Raw genomic sequence first — 18,898 nt, 5'->3', positions numbered from 1 at the left:
CCCAGATCAGACACTGAGTCATGACTGGGGCCAAGGAGAGGAGAATGCACGGGCTTTCAGAAGAAAGGCCCTCTTCTTCCTCTTTGCCACCAAGCCCTGGAATAAATGCATCAGGGACTGAGATGGGGGAGGGGGGCAGAGTTGATCCAGTCCCCCTAACCACTAAGTTCAACCAGCAGACTCAGTGATGGAGGTGCTCCCTGGCTTGACATCGAGACTTAGCTGTTTGGCTGGTTGTTTCCTTGGGGAAGAAATAACTCAGGGTGAGTCCATATTGAGGCAGAGTAGATTAGTGCCAGTGTAGTGAGCACCACTGGCACCCCACCCAGACCCCTTCCATTCCTTTTACAAATGCTGTGTGCCCATCCCCCAGCATGTTCAGGCTTTGCTGCTCATGACTGGAACCCGTGACCTTCAGAGGCTTGTCCCAGGGCACAAGACTCACTTCATCTGTATAGATGTAATTTGATTACATCTGCAAGACCCTACTTCCAAATAAGGTCATACTCACAGATGCTGAGGGTTAAGATTTCACCAAATGTTTTGGGAAGACACAACTGAACTCACATCGCAGTGCTATCTTTGTATACGTTTGTCCTCTCTGATAAGATGACATTTGAGCAAAGACCTGGATAGAGTGAAAGGGTCAGCCAGAGTGAGCTATGTTGTTATTAAGAAGAACAGTAAATGAAAAGGCCCTGAGGCAGGAGCAGGCTTGGTAGACTCCAGGAGCATCAAAGAGGCCGGTGTTTCTAGAGTAGAGTGAGCAAGGAGGGAGCGAGGTGGTAGGAGACAAGGTCAGAAAGGTAGCAGAGGGCTAGATTGTGTAGAGTCTGATACACAGCATGGAGAGGACTTTGGCTTTGACCCTGAGAAAGATGGGAGCCACCGAAGGGTCGTGAGCAGAGGAGGGATGTGATCTGACTTATGATTTTCAAAGATCCCTCAGGCTGATGTGTGGAGAATAGACTAAAGGGAAGGGATGGGGGAAACAGATTGTCCAGAGAGGAGGCTGTGGTGAAAACCTGGGTGAGAGGTGATACTGACTTGGACCAGAGTTGTAGCCTGGAAGGTGGCAAGTGGCTGAATTTTAGGCATATTTGGAAGGTAGAGCCCAGCACAGTAACTGCTCATTTACCCTCTCAGCAACATAGTGAGGTAAGCACTTATTATCCCCATTTTACAAACAAGTAAACCAAGGCTTGTTTTATTTTATTTTATTTATTTGCTTTAGTTTCTTTTTATCATTCTTGGTTCCAAGATGTAAGTCATATGACAAGTCAGAAGGGCTGTTTGAGTCTTAGAAGCAGAAGAGAAATTAAGTAAGGGGTGATCTGCTCAGAATGTCAATGTGGAAAATAATCAATGAAGTTGCTCCATATTTGGATATTTGAATGATTAACTCAAAGTTTTAGTCTCTCAGTTGTGTATGATCTGAAGCATGAAGAGATATCAAAAAGTTGGATGTCTATTCTCAACCACAGGTCACTTGACCAGGGGGAGAAGCCTATCATATCACCTCTGTCTGCATGGTCTCCTCACCCATTTTCTTTTATACCAGACTCCCTCTTTTACCAAATATTTGTAAACTTAGTATTGCTGGTGTCTCCCACTACTGAAAGAGCCCTAGGCCTGTTTTAATCAGAAAGCTTAATAAGCTTGCCCAGAGTCACTCAGCTGCTAGTATGAGGTAGAATGAGGCCTGGCACCTAAGTCTGTCCAGCACTGGCACCGAGGTCTTAACAACCGTGGTAAAAGTTCAACATCCTCTTTGCTGTCACGCTGCTTGGCTGTGGGCTGGCAATGTGGCCTGTAGGTAGAAAAGAGTCTGTAGTGGGCTGGATGGTGGCCCTCAAAAAGTCATGTCCACACCCTAACTCCCAGAACCTGTGGTGTGATCTTATTTGGAAAAAGGGTCTTTGCAGATGTAATTAAGTTAAGGACTTTAAATGGGGAGATTATCTTGGGTGCACCTGAAATCCAATGACAAGTGTCCTTATAAGAGACAGAAGAGAAGACATATGAGCTGGGGAAACTGGAGATTATCGAAACTCTCCGAACTCCCTTTTTCTCATCTCTACTTTGCAGGGGAATAACATAGTCCTTGCCGGGCTCTGGGGAAGATTAAATTAAATAATGTTTTGAAATGTCTGTAGGGCTGAAGGACAGAGCCAGCTGGCCACCGGCTTGGGACACCGCCCTGTCACAATTAGGCTCAGGATGAAGCAGGTGTCCTCAGAAGGAAGCGAAAATTGAGCGGAATTATTATCAGATGAAGTATTCTTAGAAGCCAATTAAGTCTTAGACTATTATCTGGTCACTTTATTTTTTTATTTTTTTAAATTAATTAATTTATTTTTGGCTGTGTTGGGTCTTCGTTTCTGTGTGAGGGCTTTCTCTAGTTGCAGCGAGTGGGGGCCACTCTTCATCGCGGTGTGCGGGCCTCTCACTGCGGCGTCCTCTCTTGTTGCGGAGCATAGGCTCCAGACGCGCAGGCTCAGTAATTGTGGCTCACGGGCCCAGTTGCTCTGCGGCATGTGGGATCTTCCCAGACCAGGGCTCGAACCCATGTCCCCTGCATTGGCAGGCAGACTCTCATCCACTGTACCACCAGGGAAGCCCTATCTGGTCACTTTAAACTTATTCTTATTGGAATACATATTAATGATATGTTAGTACAATTAATTACTTCTTCTTAGCTTAAGCAAATTAGTGTGCATTTACATGACAAGCAAGAAAAAAGTAAGAGTGTTACCTGCAGGATATCGGAACCCCCGTTGTGTGTGCGCAGGAGTGGCTGTGATTTGAGGTGAGCGGGGAGAGTCTCCTTGTGCTATATGCCAAACTGCAAAATCTTAAAAAGCACTGACATTTCCTTCCTTAAAAGCTTTCTGAAGACTGTTGTACATTCATTTGGCAGAATGGGAGAGAAAGTTGTCAGATAAAGTGCTGTCAGGAACCAGATGATTTGGTTGGCACTTTGCTACCTCTCAGGGAGCAAGGTCTTCATGAGACCTGGCAAGGGGCTAGGGTGGTGGTTTGAAAACATGTCCACAAATTCATGAAGCCTCCTCCCATTAAGAGGTGGAATTTAACTGCCTCCCCCTTGAACATAGGCCGGCTTTAGTGACTTGCTTCTAAGGAACAGGATGCAGTGTTGTTTCCCAGTCTATGTCAGAAAATTCAATACCCCTTCTGTGTGGTTCTCTCTCTCTCAGGACACACACCTTTGGATCTCTGAGCCATCATGTAAGAAGTCTGGCTACTGAAGTCACCATGTTGGAGAGACCATGTGGAGATAGAGATGTTTAAGGAGCCCCAGCTGTTCCAGGCTCTAGCCATTTGAGTTCTTGCAGCCCATGCAGAACTGTGAGTGAAGAGGCCTTTGAGATGCCCTCATCTCTGGCCACCATCTGGCTGCAACTACATGAGACACCCTGAGTGAGAAACCACCAAGCTGAACTCAGTCAACCCCCAGTCCGGGAGAGAAAATAACAAATGACTGTTGTCATTGTACGCCACTAAGTTTGGGGTAGTTTGTTATCCAGCAGCAGATAACTGGAACAGAAGAGTGTATTTGGATGGTGACTTGGGGGGAGGTGGAAGGAGAAGGAAAATGAATGGGATAGTGGAGGTGTGATGGGCTGTAGTGGTTGAGGACATTGCAGGTGGAGAGCTCTGGTTGGCCAGTGAAATTAGCCATATTTGTTATTCATTCATTTGCTCAAGTTTATTGAGGCCCTACTTTGCTAGACACTGAGTATAGAGAGAGACACAAGATCCAGTATCTTCCCTTAAGAAGCTTATAATCTAGTAAGGTAAACTAGGGAAACAGACACAATCATCCGAGATGTACATTATATAGAAGTAGCATAGGAAATGAAAAATCATTTTTATCTGGGAAGGGTACAGGGATACCAGGGAGTCAGGGAAGACTTCTTCAAGGTCATAGTTTTGAGGAATGAATAGAAGTAGAGGTAGATTTACTGTGAAGCTAATGAATTTTAAGCTATAGGGCCCCTTACATGCACGGGCTCTTTCCAAGGCCCTAGGATGGGCCATAGTAATATACACATACAGTTCTATATTTTTGCAAAAATTTAAAAAGTAAGATATTTTTAAACTGCAATTTCTGAAGACCTTATATTAGTTAAGGTTCTCCAGAGAAACAGAATATTTATTTATTTGTTTGTTTTATTTTTGTTTGTTATAAGGAATTGGCTCATGTGATTGAAAAGTCCCAAGATCTGCAGTTGCCAGCTGGAGACCCAGGAGAACTGGGAGTATAGTTTCAGTCGGAGACCAAAGGCCTGAGAGCCAGGAGAGCCAATGGTATAAATTCCACTCCAAGGGCAGGAGAAGACCACCGGCCCAGCTCAAAGGTCAGGCAAACATAGTTTCCTCTTACTCAAACTTTTTGTCCTACAAACCTTCAACTGATTAGATAGGACCCATACACATTAGGGAGGACAATCTGCTTTACTCAGTTACCAATTCAAAAAATTTTTAAATTTTTATTGAAGTATAGTTGATTTGCAATGTTGTGTTAGTTTTTGGTGTGCAGCAAAGTGATATATATATATGTATATATGTGTATATATATATATTTTTTCAGATTCTTTTCCATTATAGGTTATTACAAGATATTGAGTACAGTTCCCTGTGCTATACAGTAGGTCCTTGTTGCTTATCTATTTTATATATAGTAGTATGTGTATGTTAACCAATTCAAATGTTAATCTCAACCAAAAACTCCCTCACAGACACACTCCAAATAATGTTTGACCAAATGTTTGGGCACTCCATAGCTCAGTCAAATTGACACATAAAATTAACCATCACAAACCTCTGTCTTGTTTCATTCTGACTTTTACTCCATGACACTTCCCCTCATGTTAGGTGGTGTCAGATAGTATTGGAGTGGTGTCTAATTCTGAGGATCTAACTAAGAGGAAATTGAGATGGGGTTACATTTAGTTTGGATTTAGTGGGATAAAAATTGACAAGTTGTATAAAGTCACTTCTGTGTACAGTTAAGTTATTGCTAGCCACCCTGGTGTAGGAATAGCTTCAAGGAGTACCTTTACCATCCACTGTGTAGATTCTCTTGGCATTGTGATATGGAAGATCAGGCACTGAGATTGTGTCATGATATGAACATATGCTTGTATCCAGCATCAGAATTACATGGGTAGCGTAGAGAAACATTTGTGTTCTGATGGAAAACTATGCATTGTCTAGGGGACACTGCTCTTAATTATCAGTTTCTGATTCTATGGCATAAATTGAAAATAAACTACAGCAATGCAAAAATAATTCTTTTCTAAAGACATGCAAATTCCGTCCTATCTGGTAAAAGATTCAACTGACTTCCCTAACCCCTGTAGAAAAATTAGATTATAAAGTCTCTTGAAGAACCTCTGTTCTGATCAGCTTACAAAGACAAATAAGCACTTATGTAAATTGGATAGACCCCAAATTACCAAAAAACAAGGAAATTGAACTTCTGATACTTTAAATGTGCCAGAAGAAAAAAAATTCTTACAGAAACTAATTCAAAAATGTTTAAGAATCCAATTTCTTAATCTAGGTAAATCTTTGGTAAATAAGACTAATTTACTGTTTTTGGTAAAATAAAAACAGTTACATCTTCTCTATGAGTGTTAAAGTATAATATAAGCACACATTTTATTCTACTTAGGTATGTTCTTCTTGACTTATGAAGATTTAGTGACCAGATAAACTAGCATTATTGTTTAAGGTTATGAAAAATGTAAATTTGTGTTTCACTAAATTGAATTGTTATTCTCATAAATTTTATTTCAACTGAAATTATGCTTCGTAGTATGCCCACTTGAGATAATTCCCAGGATTTTTAGGATACTCCAAAATTGGATTGTTATTACATTGATAATTAATAGATGTTCATTGGATACCTAGATCATTTCTAAATAAGTTAGAATACTGAAACAGTGGTCATTAAGCATAACTTTAAATTTATATCCCTTTGTTTCTTATTTTTATGTGCTATAGAGAGGCTATATCTTTGGGTCTGTTAAGTAATGTGTTGATTTTTGCCACATTGAGAGTTTGTATGAAGAATGTGTGTGACTATAGAAAGTTGCGTTAACGTGTATTCATGAGCTCTAAAATCCTCACATACAAGTTCCTCTACCCTCTTATATCATCTGACTGGAGACTGTAAATTAAATTGACAAAAGACAGATTAACAGAAGAAAAAACAGAGTTTATTTGTGCGTGCAACATGCACACATGTGGGAGAGCTCTTGATGAATAACTCAAACGGGTGGTTAGAATTTGAGGCTATATACCAACTTAGTAAGTGATGGGGAGAGCAAGAAAAGGCACTTTTCAGAACAATTTTCAGGAGAACAAACAGGAGATAAAGTTTGTGATGATATTTGTCTATACAGGTATGAGTGGTCTCCTTCATGGGCCATAAAATTCTCCTGGAGAAGGAATTTGGGGTAGGTTTTATTAGCATTCGCCCTTCTGGGAGTAGATCCAACCCGAAGAGGAATTTATGACAGCCTTATTTCATAGAAGTTCCTGCTTTTAGTCAAATAAGGGAAGTTCTGAGAGAGTGTGGTTTTTTTTCCCCCTGCATCTGTTGAATCTCAAAAGCCTTCAGCTTAAAATAATCTTTATACCAACTCTGGGTTTCCTAATAGGTCCCCATAGTTATAATGAATATAGATGATTGAAACTCCACTTGGGAGTAATAGTTTCAGAGAAATACACTTGTGGATATGCTTCTGTATTTCAAGGAAAATAGTAGTTTTGCCTTAAAAACAGCAGTTCTCAGAGTTTTGCTTGTATTTTTTTGGGGGGGGTGTCCTGCAAAACTCTTTATACTCTTCAACCTTGTTGAGGACACCAAAGGGGTTGTTTGTTGTTGCTGTTTTTCTGGGTTCTAACTAATGATACTAACGTATGCTAACACATATATATGGAATCTAAAAAAAAAATGGTCATGAAGAACCTAGGGGCAAGATGGGAATAAAAACGCAGACCTACTAGAGAATGGACTTGAGGACACGGGGAGGGGGAAGGGTAAGCTGGGACAAAGTGAGAGAGAGTCATGGACATATATACACTACCAAATGTAAAATAGATAGCTAGTGGAAAGCAACCACATAGCACAGGGAGATCAGCTCGGTGCTTTGTGACCGCCTGGAGGGGTGGGATAGGGAGGGTGTGAGGGAGGGAGATGCAAGAGGGAAGAAATATGGGAACATATGTATATGTATAACTGATTCACTTTGTTTTAAAGCAGAAACTAACACACCATTGTAAAGCAATTATACTCCAGTAAAGATGTTTTAAAAAAAAGGAAATAATTAGGTTTATTTGATAAGTTACTATTAATGAGTTGCATGAAGAGTTGTCAAATCAGAAGAGATGCTTAGCTTTCTCTAGGTTAAATTGGCATAGGTAAATTTTTTAATAAAAGTATTTTAGAATTTGGACATTGTTTGGGAAGTTCCTAGAAATATGTCAATGCCCTCACTCTCTAGAATACGATGCTGTATCCTAGAGCCCTGAGGTTGCTTTGCGAGATGACAGTAGTCAATAACAGTATGGTGTCACCAGTCATAATTTTGGGTGTTATTTAAAATGCTTTTTTGGCTACAGTCCTTCTTTTTACATTTACATTTAGGCCAATGGTTTTCAATTAAAGGTGCCCATTGGACTTACCTATGGAGTTTAATACAGATGTCTAGGACCTACTCCAGACTCATGGAATCTCTTTACTTGATATTCTTGATATATTCTTGGTATATTCATGATATATTGTTTTAGGATTACTATATGATATGATATAATATTACACCATATCGACATTGTATTATATTATATATTATGCCTCAATATTTTTTCTCTGTAAAAATGTTTATCCATTTTTATAAATCAGATGCAATGTTCATTGTCTTCCTTGAAAATAGTCTTAATCATAATACTTACAGACATTTTGTCTAGAATTTTTTGGATTGGCTTTATTATTCTGTTTTTCATGCCACAGAACTAAACACATTTCCTTGTCAGTTGCATTATTCTTGCTATGAACTCTTGTCAGATCTTTCACTTTTGAAAATTATCAGTAGTAAATTGAATGCAGCTATTTTGAGTCTCTGTCATCTACAGATAATTTTTTTTCAGTTGTTATTTTATTCTGATGTTTCTCAGAAGGTACTGCAATCAGCACAGGCCAAACTTTTTGTCTTCAACAAAGAAGGAATGTCTCAGAGTCTTATGGACAAGGACTCTACTGGGTACTTCAGAGAAGAGACTCTTGGCTACAGGCTTCCAGTGGCATCACTTAGAAAACTTTGAGACCATACCAGTGGGCTGAATTAGTCAAGGTAGGCTCTAACCCAAGATACAGAGGAACGAGAATTACACATAACCAAATGCACTGAAGAGAGATGACAGTTTTGTTTGGACTATTACTGATGCTATTTTTAAAAAAATTTTTATCTTATATTGGAGTATAGTTGATTAACAATGTTGTGTTAGTTTCAGGTGATGTTTGCTGTAGTCTGAATGTTTATGTCCCCTCCCCCCCAAATTCATGTGTTGAAACTTAACCCCCAATGTGATGGTATTAGGAGGTGGGGCCTTTGGGAGGTGATTAGTTCATGAGGGTGGAGGCCTCAAGAATGGAATCAGTGCCTTCATAAAAGAGACCCCAGAGAGCTAGTTTGCCCTTTCCACCATGTGAGGACACAGTGAGAAGAAGCCCATCTATGAGCACGTGGGACCTCATCAGACTCCAAATTGCTGGTGTCTTGATCTTGGACTTTCCAGCCTCCAGAACTGTGAGAAGTTTCTGTTGTTTATAAGCTACCCAGCCTATGATATTTTGTTATAATAGCTTGAACAACTAAGGCAGTGTTCTATTTTCTATTTATAAGGAAGCCCTTTCTCTTTCTTCTTAAGATATCTGTAACCCATAACGATTTGGCAGATTCTGCTTTTGAAAACTGAAATGAAACATTTGTAAAAGATATTTTGTCCTCTCTGTTTGACTCCCTTCAGAATTCAGAAACTCTTATTGCGTCTTCTTCCTTTTTATGGCAATATCATTATTTGCATAGATTGTACCTGTTTTTTTTTTAAACCAGAATATAATTGGAAAAAATTGGTCATGCAACCAAGGCCTTCCTTGAAATGTCATATTTGAGAATGATGTTCATTTAATCAGGTACAACCAGCCCATTATGAGGAATTAGGTTGGCTTTATGGAGCCAGTGCTGACAAAGACCTCTGGGAAAAACTGGCCTAGTACCTGGCTCACATGATCCCAGCCTTAGAAGCAGTGAGGAAGCCATTTCCTGGCTGTCTCCAGAAACTTAGGATAAGTTGAGGGAACATCAAGAAAAAAGGTATTTACTCAAATTTATGGGTTCGGCTGGTGACCAGAACCCATAACCTGGTGGCAAGAGTTTCTTGGCGTGGCTTCCTAACTTCAGCACAGCAAATAAGAAGAGGCATTTAAAAGTCAAATCTGAGACTCCCTATGAAAATTTCCAGCAAACTTAAAGAAGGCTTAATATGTGGTGGGTTAACCCTCTTGCTGCATCTATGTAAGTAATCAGGCCACACCTAATGAGACAACCTTATTTTATGATCATGAATAATCTTTATTATCTTTATTTGAGATTACTTTTGATGTCAAGTGGGGAGACTGTAACAGAAAAAGTACTTCAGTGGAAAACTATGCTTTGTCTAAAGGACATTCCATCAGGTTATCAGATTCTGGGAACCATTTTACAACTCTATAAATTGTAAATACAGTAACAGTGATACAAAATAACTCTTGGCCATAGACGTGTAAATTCTGTTCTGTACTGGAGAGGTTCAACTGATCTCCCTCCTTGACTGTGGATAAAACCAATTCTGCCTCCATTTGCCGATTCATTTCAATATTCTTTTACGCCATATAAACTCATGCTTTTTGGCCTCACCTTCATAACATCTGCTTGGATCCTTATTGATTGAGTTAAAGTAAAATTTTTAACATGTATTCCTTTTTATATTAGTATAAGAGTTATGCTTTTACCTTTTCTGGAGTATTATCTTTTAACGGTAGTGAGGAAAAACAAAGTTTGAAATGTACTAAGGCTCCTAGAAGCTAGTCAGATGTGTAACATTCTGAGTGGGGGATTTGGTTTTCCAAGATGCCTAGTCAAAGCAGATTTTTCCTGTTAGGAAGTATTTAATGATGCAGCAAATACAACCATAAATGGGCTTTGGAAGTGGATCAAGTTGTTAATTAATAAAATTTGTCTGTTTTTGGGGAGGAGGTTTGTGATGCTTGTGTTACATGCTTTAAACTTTATATAGCATATGTTTTTAGATTTGTAATTTGATGGGATATATTTCCTAATTCTAAATAGCTATTTACTATTAAATCTAATCTTGCATTGCTAATATTGTGTTCTATTTCTTATTTATTTTTGTAATAACTTCTTTTTTTAACATTTTTATTGGAGTATAATTGCTTTACAATGGTGTGTTTGTTGCTGCTTTAGAACAAAGTGAATCAGCTATACATATACATATGTTCCCATATCTCTTCCCTCTTGCATCTCCCTCCCACTCTCCCTATCCCACCCCTCTAGGTAGACAAAAAGCACCGGGCTGATCTCCCTGTGCTATGCGGCTGCTTCCCACTAGCTATCTATTTTACATTTGGTAGTATATATATGTCCATGTCTCTCTCTCACTTCATCCCATATGACCCAGCAATCCCACTACTGGGCATATACCGTGAGAAAACCATAATTCAAAAAGCGTCATGTACCACAATGTTCACTGCAGCTCTATTTACAATAGCCAGGACATGGAAGCAACCTAAGTGTCCATCGACAGATGAATGGATAAAGAAGATGGGGCACATATATACAATGGAATATTACTCAGCCATAAGAAGAAACGAAATTGAGTTATTTGTAGTGAGGTGGATGGACCTAGAGTGTGTCATACAGAGTGAAGTAAGTCAGAAAGAGAAAGACAAATACCACATGCTAACACATATATATGGAATTAAAAAAAAAACAGGTTATGTGTTCTATTTCTTAAAGAGGGCCTCTAAATGTATAAGCTTTAGGTTCTACAACACTTGGATCCTCATCCCCACCCAAGGCATGTGTTTTGTTTTCTTAAATGTAGGCTTTTAAATTTGGAATTGGTTATGATCATTGTCCCTTTCCACTCTGAAATTTCCTCTGTCCAACTTCCCCTTGTGTCCAGTAGCCTTGGAGTTGCAAGCAACAGGTGTCAAAGAAAAACCAGAGCTTCACAGTAGCTAAAGCCATAAAAACAGATGTTATTCAAGACTATTGCAATAGGGAAAAAGAGACCTCAGTGTAGAAGTAGGCTCAATTCAGAATATAGCATGGGCAAGTGGGAATTTATAGCCAAGGAGCAGGGAGGGGGTTGATGAATAAAAAAATTACTAAGAAGAAACATCAGTGTAGAAGAGGAGATTCTGCTTAAACTAACCTATCAGGATTCTTGCTGAAGGTAGGCCAGCATGATCAAACATCACCTGGGGGATAGTGGAGTTTAAGGAACATGATCAGATATTGAAGGTGATCAGGTATCAAGGGTTGGGGATTCTGGCTAAACTGAATTTAACAGGATTCTTGCTAAAACTGGACAATGCAGAGATGAACATGGAAGTCCAAAAGTCAAGACCTAGTTGAAAAGTTCAGGGGAGCCTGAGTAAAGTTTGGTCAAGGAGAGACTCTTTGTCACAGGTCATATTAGGAATTCAGCAAAGGGAAGTTGAATTAGGGACATATTTAATTTGGGTATAGTGGGCTATAATTATGTGTTCCTCATTCACTTTTGTCAAATAAAAAACAAATCCAGACTTGGTAAGGTGAAATTTTACTCAAAAGGATTATTGCTGGTGGGGGAAAGGGATACTGCAATAGGGAGAATACTCTGACGGTAGATATGAAGGCCTCTCAAGGACTGGCCATAAAAAGGGTTTCTTTTATAGAGAGGGGTAAACTAGGCTAGAAAGAACTGGGTCTGGGGAAGAGGGATGAATGGGTGGTTTGAACAGATAGCAGATCAGAGGATATTCTACCTGGAGGCCATCTTATTCTTAGGGGGAGTAGTATGCTGGCTCAGGCTGAATGTGGGCCAAAGTCCAGAAGCTTGGAGGAAGGAGAAAAGCTTAACCAAAGTTCAGTTAGCAAGCATTTTGTTTTGATTGAGCAGGGAGGACAAGTGGTTCAGCCCATTTATGAGACAAAGAACGGGAATTTGGAGGGTCTGTGTCTGGTCTTGTCATAGATAAACAAGGGGGCATCTATGAGTCCTATGTTAAGTCATATGGGGTAGGGGAGTTCTTTGTGGTAAGCCATTTCCCAGAACATAAAAGGGTGGTGAGATTTACTAACCATCACTGTTTTCCTAGGAACACAGGGCTCAAGTAAAATTCAACATTGTCACTTTTGAATGTAATTACTATTATTATTTTTATAAATTTATTTATTTTATTTATTTTTGGCTATGTTGGGTCTTCATTTCTGTGTGCGGGCTTTCTCTAGTTGCGGCGAGCAGGGGCTACTCTTGGTTGCAGTGCGTGGGCTTCTCATTGTGGTGGCTTCTCTTGATGCAGAGCACGGGCTCTAGGCACATGGGCTTCAGTAGTTGTGGCATGCAGACTCAATAGTTGTGGCTCTCGGGCTCTAGAACGCAGGCTCAGTAGTTGTGGTGCATAGGCTTAGTTACCCCGCAGCATGTGGGATCTTCCTGGACCAGGGCTCAAACCCTTGTCCCCTGCATTGGCAGGCAGATTCTTAACCACTGCGCCACCAGGGAAATCTGAATGTAATGATTATTTCTAGCTATCCCAGTATAAAAATGGCCTCTAGGAATAATCCTACTACCCACAACAATGACCAACCAGGTGTTGTGACAGAAAAATGCAGGGTCCCTCCTTAAGAGGCAGAGATAAATTTCTAATAAAAGCAATGAATAGGCTCTTGGATTATGATAATCCAGTTAACAAAGAGAGAGAAGTTATAAGGACACATTGGGAAAAGATTTAAATTTCCTGTTGATTTGACATGAAATATTAACATCCCTGAAGGCAACACACAATTCCTGATACAACACACCATAGGATAGTGAGGACATAGTGGATAATGGGTGTTGTCAATCCAAAGACTATTAAAGATTAAAGATTCAACAACTGAACAAGAAAACTTGAAATGCCCTGAAAGAAACTTGATAGAGGTTTTCTTGATGACTATCCTAAAAATTTACACATTACACAGGTTGTGAAGCTGAAAGAAATATTTCTAAACTGCCAATTAAAAAAATTAATTTTGATCACCTGGGCTAGAAGGAAAACAATGATCTTTTCATTCTTTCTATTGACAATTATATTACAAAATCATTGAAGAGGCAATCAAAAGTATTGTGGTTGATTTTTAGAATAATGGCCCCCAAATCATCATGCATCCTTGTTTTCAAATCTCTTAGCAAAGTGACTTTGCAGTTCCTGTGTCATGAGGTGGTATCCATTTCCCCACTCCTTGAATCTGCAAAGGCCTTGTGAATTGTTTTCATCGATAGAGTGCAGTGGAAGTAACACTGCACCTTCTGCCTCGCAGTTTCTATTGGCACCTGCTTGGAATGCTCTTGTTACAATGTAAGGAAGACCAGGCTAGATGGTAAGAAACGATGTAGAGAAAGAAGCTCAGCTGACAGACAGCATCAAGGCCACAGACATGTGGGTGAGGCCACCTTGGAGCATCCAGCCTTTCTAGCCGCCATCTGATTGCAACAGCATGACTCAGCCCAGATGACATCCACCCACTCAAACCAGAGAATTGTGAGAAATGATAAACCTTTGTTGTTTTAAACCACTAAGCCACTAAGTTTTAGAGTTGTTTGACAGCAATAGATAACTTATACAGGCATGCAGAAAAAAAAAAGCAAGCAAATAGTATGGAGGTATGTCAAGTGATTAATTAATACACAAAAATGTCATGGGAGTGATGTCAGCATCATGGCAGTGAGAGTCATCCCTTTTATCTCTTCCCTTTGGTTTACAACTAATCAGACATCCATAACTGAAAAAAAAATTATGCTTCTGCATAGCATACCAGGATACCTGAGAGATTCATCCATCTGTGCACCAAAAATGCGGGAGGAGGATTGGACTGTGGAGGAGGTGGCTGAATGAGGTGGTGGCAGAGATGGTGACAGCAGAGAAGGTGGCAGCTGGTCTGGCAGTGAGCCAGCACAACCTTTCTGGCAGATGAGATGGAGGGTGAAGGTGGTGAGTGGGAGTCTGCCTGGCTACACATGATGAAGCTGGAGGAATCAGTTTCTTTCTCTGAAGAGAGACCACAGTGACTAGGGGGAGAGAAAGGAAAGGGAAGTAGGCAGGAAAAGAGCTGAAGGAAAGCATCTCTTGCTGTCTGCCCTGGGAGGCAAGAGAACTGCCCATGGACCCCTGGGATCCCTCAAATTGAGGATTTTCCTACTGGACCATGGGCACACCCAAAGACCCAAGTGCTAAGTACAGACCTCCCTCTACTCTGCCACCACACTTTGCTTTTTTTTTTTTTTTTCTTTAAATGTATGTGCTCCCAACCTTAACAAGTAGCTCTGGTAAGAGAAACCAAAAAACTTGTGCTATAATGCCACCTTCTGGAAAACAAAAGGAAGGTTCCTAACTACCAACTTGTTGAATTGTTAGAATCAAAGTAAACAAAACCTTGCCTACATAAGAAGTGTGTTTGCTACTTCAAATGTGGTGATTGAGGCACTTCTCATCAAGCACCATGAAAAATCATGGTAGTACAGTATCACAAAAAGAAACTGACAATTTTCCAGCAACTGAACCCAAAGACATGGAATATTGTAATCCAACTGATGAAGAATTTAAAATAGCTGTTATGAAGAAAATCAACCAGCTACAGGAAAACTCAGAAATGCAAAACAATAAAATTAGTGAACAGAAGGAGTACTTTACCAAAAAGATTGAAATCCCCCAAAAAAGAACCAAACAGAAATTCTGGAGCTGAAGAACTCAGTAAATGAGATGAAGAATGCATTAAGATGTACTGAAAATAGAGCAGATCATATGGAAGAGAGAATTAGTGATCTTGAGGATAGAAATACAGAAATAAATGATTCAGGTGGAAGAGAAGAGATAACAAAGATTTAAAAAAAAAGAAGAAACTCTGTGAGAACTATCTGAACCCACTAGAAGCCATAATATTAATGGGTATTCCAGAAGGAGAATAGAGGGAGAAGGGAACAGAGAGTGTATTTAAAGAAATAATACTGAGAACTCCCCAAACCTGGGGAAGAAACTGGGTATATAAGTTCACAAAGCTAATAGAACCCTTATTATCTCAACACAAAAAGAGCTCTGAGACACATTACATTAAAACTGTCAAAAGTCAATGATAAAGGATTTTAAAGGCAGCCGGGGGAAAAAGACAGTAACCTACAGAGGAACCCCAATTAGGCTATCAGCAGATTTCTAGCAGAGACTCTAGAGGTCAGGAGAGAGTGGAATGACATATTTAAAATATTGAAAGATAAAAATTGCCAGCCAAGAATACTCTATTCAGGAAAGTTATCCTTCAGATGTGAAGGAGAAATAAAGGCTTTCCCAGACAATAAAAGCTGAGGGAGTTCAACACAACTTGACCTGCCCCTTAGAGGCCACTATGAACAGTTATATACCAACAAATTATATAACATAGAAGAAATGGATAAATTTCTAGAAACACTACCAGAACTAAATTAGGAAGAAATAGAAAATCTGAACAGACCAGTAATGAGTAAAGAGACTGAATCAGTAATCAAAAACTCCCAACATAGAAAACTCCAGGACCAAGTGGCTTCACTGGAGAATTCTACCAAACATTTAAAGAAGTAACAGTGATCTTTCTCAAAATCTTCCAAATATTGAGGAGGAGGAAACATTTCCAAATGCATTCTCTAAGGCCAGCATTACTTTGATACCAAAACCACCTGTTAGAATGGCTATCCTCAAGAAAACTAGAGACAACAGGTGCTGGTGAGGATGTGGTGAAAAGAGAACACTTATACATTGTTGATGAAAATGTACATTGGTCCAACCACTATGGAAAATAATATGGAAGTTCCTCAAAATATTAAAAATGAGGTCTACCACATGATCCAGCAATTCCATTTCTGGATATATACCCAAAGGAAATGAAAACAAGATTTCAACAAGATACATGCCCTCTCATATTTATTGCAGCATTATTCACAATAGGCAAGATACTGAAACAACCCAAATGTCCATAAATGGATGAATGGATAAAAAAGATGTGGTACATATACACAATGAAATACTATTCAGCCACGAAAAAGGAACATGGATGGACCTGAGCACATTATGCTAAGGGAGATAAGTCAGAGAAAGACAAATACTGTATGGTATCACTTATATGTGGAACCTAAAAAAGTTAAACCTGTAAAAAACAGAGAGTAAAATGGTGATTACCAGGGGATGATGGGTGTAAGGCTGATGGTGTTTAAGAGTACAAATTTGTAATGAGTAGTAAATAAGCCATTGATAGCTAATGCACAATATAATGGATATAGACAATAATACTGTACTATAATTATGTAATGTGATAATTATTACTACATCAGCAATCATATAACAATATATAAATGTATCAAAGTAACATGCTGTACACCTTAAACTTACACAATGTTACACATCAAATTTATTCAATAAAAATGTTATGGTACTATTTTGAATTTTATGATATTGATATTGTGGGACTTATTGGCCTTTTAGATTTTGTAATTCACTGTGACTTCTTTCTCATTCTATATAACTATTCACTTTCCAACCTAATTTTGTATTTGTCATTTTATATTTTTTTCTTAAAGGGGGACCCCAAATCACTTAAGCTTTAGGTCCCAAAATGCCTGGGGCAAACAGGAAGTCCTCCCTTACTCCTTATCTCCCCTCCTAGAACCCTATCTCCTTAGGTTTCAAGCTTTCTTCCACCTCCCACTCCAGTTCCTTTGAGTCCCCCTCCTTCCTGGACAAACTCCTTGTTGTGGACATGTGACGCCAGGGAATAAAGATCCCTAAGTAATTTAAAAATATTGGCTTCTGGCCACCTATGGAGTCACTAATGGGAAGTCTAGGATGTGGGAGACTGGTAGGAGAATCCATCACAGAAATGGCCTGTTCTCAGTGTGTGGCAGGAAGAAGCTGGATACCTGGTGTGTAGGGAAGTGCACAGTGGACATGGGAGGGCAAAAGATCCCTCCTACCCAGTGTGCTAGACTGGAAGCCTTGCATCTGGACCAAAGGCCCCCCTGTGGAGCCAGCCTCCAGGAGTGGAGGGGAAAAGAGGCTTGCTGTCCCATTGATGGGGGGCAGGATGGTTGTTTGGACCTGGGAAATCTTCCTCTTTCTAGCTTGGAAGTCTGAATTTGGGTGGGACTCTACTTTTCACCTTAGGCTGTGGAGATGGAGCCAAGAACAGGACTAGGCCTTTGTCAGGAGGATTCTTTGTTGAAAAATACTGTAATGTCATTGGTAACAAGGGGAAGGTAGACAAGGAATCATGGGGGAAGGCTGGTCATTCTCTAAAGTATAGCATAGAGGTTAAGAATACAGCCTCTGATGCCAGACTCAATAGGTTTGAATCACAACTGCTGTTTGACTTTGGGAAAGTCACTTAAGCTTTCTGTGCCTTAATTTTTCATCTATAAAATGGATCTACCAATAGTACCTATCTGTTCTGGTTAAACTACCCCAAACTTAGTGGTGTAAAACAACAACCATTTTATTATGCTCACAAATTTTGTGGATCAGGAATTCAAAAAGGGCACAATGGAGACAGTTCATCTCTGCTACATTATGTCTGGGGTCTCAGCTAGGAACAAGTGGAAGGATGACTTGAAGGTCTGGGGGCTAGAAACATCTAGAAGCTTCTTTACTCACATGTCTGACTCCTGGGCTGGGAGAGCTTAAGCATGGGATTGCTCACCAGAGCACCTCCATGTGGCCTCTCCATGTGGCTTGAACTTCTCACAGCCTGGCATCTGGGTTACAAGAAGGAGCACTAGGACATAAGTGTCCCATGATAATCAAACAGAAGCTACACTGCCTTTCATGACTTAGCAAGTCACGTGGTAACACTTCAGCTATACTCTATTGGTTGAAATAGTCTCAAGCCCACCAAGATTCATGGAGAGGGGATATAGACTCTACCTCTTGAAGAGATTGTGCAGATTGAATGAGTTATTATATACAAAGCACTTAGAACAGGGCCCAGCTCAGTGTGGATATCATTAGGTGAAAGACTTTATTATTATTTGCAGGATATTGTTCCTCTGGGCAAGGTTTTTGCCAGAGGGGAAGGCACCTTTGGGGACAATGTTGAGAAAATGACCCCAGGTGGGTGTCTGCAGAGAGGAGGCTGAAGTACCTTAAGGGTGGGCTGCCTCAGCTCAGATAGGACTTGTCTCCTGGGCTGTGGCTTCAGGGCCACCTGTCAGCTGTCCTGCCCATGGTCTGTACAACCTAGATGCATTTGGGCACATCAGAAGCATAGCTAGACACAGCAGGGCCCTTACTCCTTCACGGAGGTGTTAACCTCCAGGTCGTGTTTATGCCAGAGCCTGCCCTGGAGGGTGACCCAAAGATGTGCCTCAGGCCCCACGGACACAGGCCTCCTTCTAGGGAAGCTGCTTTACTCTGAAAGTAATCAAAGCCCTTAAAGGTTCTGCCAAGACCAAATCGCATTCCACTGTAACAGTGTCTGTGTGTGTGCTTGCATATTTGAGAGAGACCAAAACTCCATCTTTACTTGTAAGCCTCTTTGGTCAC

The sequence above is a fragment of the Tursiops truncatus genome, chromosome X (genome assembly GCF_011762595.2).
Source record: "Tursiops truncatus isolate mTurTru1 chromosome X, mTurTru1.mat.Y, whole genome shotgun sequence".
Lineage (NCBI taxonomy): Eukaryota > Metazoa > Chordata > Mammalia > Artiodactyla > Delphinidae > Tursiops > Tursiops truncatus.
Note: the sequence above shows the minus strand (reverse complement) of the source record.